Genomic DNA, 4,854 nt, shown 5'->3' with positions numbered 1-4,854 from the left:
ATACTGAGAGTTATAAGTATTAAATCTATAAAGACTTTAAATGAGTACAAAAATATCCCGTGGTCGGTCAAATTGACCATGCGCGTATTGAGAGAGTGAAATGACTATTGTATACAAGTTTGAAGTATTTAGAAGCGGATTCAGTATAAGCAAATAAACATTTATGTCATTTGCGCTTCCATATAGCGTTTAAATAGTTGAGTATGGATATTCGATCCTTAAGCCTGAAAAAATATCGTTAGCTACATTCATGTTTGAAGTTACCTCTTAATTATGTGAATGAATAAGTTACTTTGACAATAATTAGTAATTCATAACACATTTCAAAAAATAAAGAGCCAATTCTTTGTTGCGCACTCCTGAAGATGAAAGGTATTACGCAATTAATATATATTATAGTATTTTCAACTGATACCTGACGTCCAGATTTTTCAGAGAACGTAATATGTACTTTTACATAAATGAATCATTTTCCTTGAAATCCGGTCACATTTTGTTATGCTTAACATGTTGACAACCACTGGCTATAGATTTTTCTAGACCAATCTCAATGTGAGAGTCTTATTTCGATCATTCTAGAACCCACTAGAAACACGCCGCTATTATATGAATGGTTAACAGGCCGCATGAAGTGTCATTTCTGGATAGTATTTGTTTGTGCGTGTGCTTTGACATTATTTTTTTTCTTTTCAATATTATTTATTCGTCGCCATGACAACATGAGGTTGTGTAAATGATCCAAACATATTCTGTTATATATGTGGTGAATTTGTTGTAAAGAAAGAAAGGCAAAACATTACACAGTTCGTCAAAAAGCGTATTATGCACAATTTGGAATGAAACTTGGGGACCAAGACAAATCATTGGCTATGCACAAAATTTGCATAGTTTGTGTCGAAGAGTTAAGACAATGGACTAAAGGTAAGAAAAAGTCTTTGACTTTTGGAATTCCAATGGTCTGGCGTGAGCCTAGAAACCACAGAGTTGACTTCTATTTTTGCTCATATAACGTGCAAGGCTACAACACTCGAAATAAAAAGGACATTTCTTATGCGAACTTTGAATCTGCTCTAAGACCTGTTGCTCACAGACCTGATGTACCTGTACCTATTCCACAGGAAACTCTTGAAATAGTTCCATCTGATTCTGGATCTAATATCAATAGAATGTCTAATGTCAATCTGAAATGTCTGGTGAACCACAACTTTCCATACAAGGTGAACTTAATGATTTGGTGAGAGATTTGGGCCTTGCAATGGATTCTTCAGAGATTTTGGGGTCCAGACTTCGGTCTAAGAACTTACTTTCTCCAGGGACATCATTTTACTGGTACAGAAAGAGTTTATATCATACTTTTTGCAAGAAGGCTCACTTCTTTATTGCGAAAACATAACTTTATTAATATCAATGCTAGGAGCTGCAGTCTATGAACCAAGTTAGTGGCGATTGTTCATTGATTCCTCCAAAAGAAGTCTAAAAGGTGTTCTCCTTCACAATGGTAGCATATATGCATCTGTTCCTATTGCTCATTCGGTTCACTTGAAATAAACGAACGAAAATCTCGAACTTCTTCTAAAATAATTGAACTTGAAAGTTTGGTTGACACAAAAAAGTCCTATTACCTCCACTCCACATAAAACTGGGCTTGATGAAGTCGTTTGTAAAGGCCTTAGATAAAGATGGCAACTGTTTCAAGTATCTATGTGGGCAATTCCCAGCTTTTTCAGAAGCGAAACTTAAAGAAGGCATTTTTGTTGGGCCTCAGATTAGAAAATTGATTTCGGATGAACAGTTCGAAAAGACAATGAGGAAAGTTGCAAAAGAAGCGTGGCTTGCCTTTAAAGATGTTATTGACAAATTTTTAGGAAACAACAACGACCCACATTACGAAAATATTCTCAATAACATGCTCGATAAATTCAAAGAGTTGGGTTGTAATTTGAGCTTGAAAATTCATTTCTTACACTCACATATTGACTACTTCCATGAAAATCTGATTCCCCTCAACGAAGAATAATGGAAAAGGTTTCATAAGGGAAATGGAGAGGAGGTATCAAGGAAGGTGGAACATCAGCATGATGACTGTTTACTGCTGGTCATTGAAACGAGATGTTCCAGACGCAATATGTAAAAGAAAGACCACAACACGTAGTTTTGAGAATAAAAGTATTTCACACAAAAAAATCAGGATGAATGAGGAAGCATATTCGTTTAACATCAATGTTATTCCCTTAACTTCAGTTCTTTTGTATTTTTTTAACAAACACAATAATAAAAATGTTCATTATGGTAAAAGAAATAATAATTTGATGTAAGAAACAGTTATTTTTTCGTCCCGATTTGTAAAAAAAACCTTAGGCGATAGAAAAAAAAAAGAATATTACTTTCGAAATCTGCGTAGATAACTTATAGAAAATCAGTTATTAAAACCAAAACAACTTTTATGAAGTTTAAATTCGCGGGCATATGTTAAATGCATTCCAATTTGACATTATTTTAACGCTTGCTGAGTACTTGGATTAGGGAATGCCATAATAAATAAAAGAAATCGTTCCGTTGTCAACATGAGTTTTATATTAGATTGAGACTACTAGATAACAAATTACGGTATGATGTAGATAGAAAATGTAAAACATAGGGCATCAACAGGACATTATGTAGCTAGAAAGGTCATAGTAGATTCAGAAAAGGAACTTTCTTATTCCTCATGCGAGGTAACCAATGGACCAGGATTTATCTATCTAACACATAATACCCATAGAAAAGAATAGCTTTAGTACCGTGCGTGAGAATGATAGAATAAGGTAAATTCTTGGTCCCGGACAGTTGAAAGTTAATTTTGATATTTATATAGTACGTAATAGAGGTCTCATCGAGACTTGAACTCGGATTGCTGGATTCAGAGTGATAAACATTACACCAAACGTTAAAAATGTTTGTTTAGTATGTGTTTTAACAGGAAATTATTTGCATAGGGTTTATTGTATTATGGTGTACTCTTTGATCACTTAATTTAGGAATGTAAATGATGTCATACAAAACAAAATAAAAGACATTATTAGACATACATTTTGATTTAGTTCATTATTTAACTAATCTCGTCTAATTACCTACATACCAATTTGACATTATTTCCACACTTCCTGAGTACTTGGATTAGGGAGTGTGAGTGATGCCACAATATATATAAAAGAAATCGTTTTATATTAGGTTGAGAATACTAAATAACAAAATACCTTGTGATTTAGATAGAAAAAGTAAAACATGGGAATCAGCAGGACATTATGCAGCTAGAAAGGGCCTAGTAGTGTCAGAAAAGGAACTCTCATGCTGAGGAGTTAGCACCACACATGGGATTGTCATCTATTACTCAACACAATTCGCTATTTATATTTATAGAGAACTCTACATAAGTTTCGTATGTCAAAGATTTTATACACTAAGATGAGAAAGTAAAATTCTCCATCCCACCAAACATGTTCGCCCTTTCATCCGCAGAGGGCGTTATAATGTTTCAGTCAATCCCTTTATTCGTTGGTAAAAGAGTAGCACAAGAGTTGGCGGTGGGTGGTGTTGATTATCGTGCATTTCGTAGTGACATAGGAAAACTATAAATGATTATTTATGTTTCTTATTTAAAATGAATATTATATCTCGGTCCCAGGGTTAAAAAGAATGAGTGTTAACAAAGTTCATATTTGTTTTCTTTTTAAGCGAAAAACTGGATCTAAAATTCCTTGTTATGAGTAGAAATTGTGCATACTGATATGATAGCTTAACCATAATTGAAAATTTGAAAGATGTTTCCAATGATTAAGAAACTACTCTACTTTAAATAAGAGGCGCATTTCTGAAGTCGAAAGGTACACCGCAGATGAGATCCGGGGATTCTATTTTGTATTGATATCTTGTAAGATATTTATTAGTCTGCAGCTCTCACCTTTCTGTTGTTATTTTTTGAATAACAATGGTCCATCCGTTTGGAAAAGTGTAAACATGGATTTAGTTAATTCCAGAAACCCTTGGATATGAATTTGTAGTCATCATTAGCTTACCGGTTTCTCCACGATATCATTGCTTGTGATCTTTGTAACTATCCGTAAGCTACTTACTTTCATTAAAGCGCGCTTTTGACTGGATTCTATAGAAAAATTATCCTAAAGTTGGCAAAAGGGAACTTGTTCCCAATTTTTCTGTGTACTTTTATCTTTTCATATTTCATTTCCAATACTCAATATTTACATTTAACGGAGCATTTCAAGAAATGTAAGCTATTTATTTTTAGAAGATAAATAGAAAATTGGGAATTTTATAACCTGTAAATAGGGATCGTAAGAAATATAAGGAAAGAAGGCTGAAGATACTGTAGACACTATTTATACAAACTACAAACCCATTTTATGGCTCCAATCTGTTACCTAGAATTACATTTGGTGGAGAGAAAATATGGATTTGTAGTTTAAGTAAATAATGTTTACAGTTATCTCCAGCCTTGTTTACTTACTTTTTTACCATCCGTATTTACAGGTTTTTAAATCTCTAATTTTTTATTTATCTTGTTGCTGGTTTTTTTATGCTCAACTATCAACAACTGATTACTTGATATGGTAACTAACTTTATATATTGTAATGATAATAAACCTAGCTAGTAGCTAAATGATATTCATGATGATTAACTGTAGCTATTGACTATTTGATCACATTAGTTTGAGATGTAAAATGTTAAGCTGCAGTTGGAAATTTTCATGGAGATTTGTTTGAGAATATGGTGAGCATTTATAGTTTTTGTGTAACTAAATTCTGTGTGTATATAATGCATAGGAATGGACATGACCTCCACTAAGTGCGTATAAA

This window comes from Limulus polyphemus, unplaced genomic scaffold (genome assembly GCF_000517525.1).
Source record: "Limulus polyphemus unplaced genomic scaffold, Limulus_polyphemus-2.1.2 Scaffold467, whole genome shotgun sequence".
NCBI classification, from domain to species: domain Eukaryota; kingdom Metazoa; phylum Arthropoda; class Merostomata; order Xiphosura; family Limulidae; genus Limulus; species Limulus polyphemus.
The sequence above is the reverse complement of the archived record's forward strand: the minus strand, read 5'-3'. Positions refer to the sequence as shown.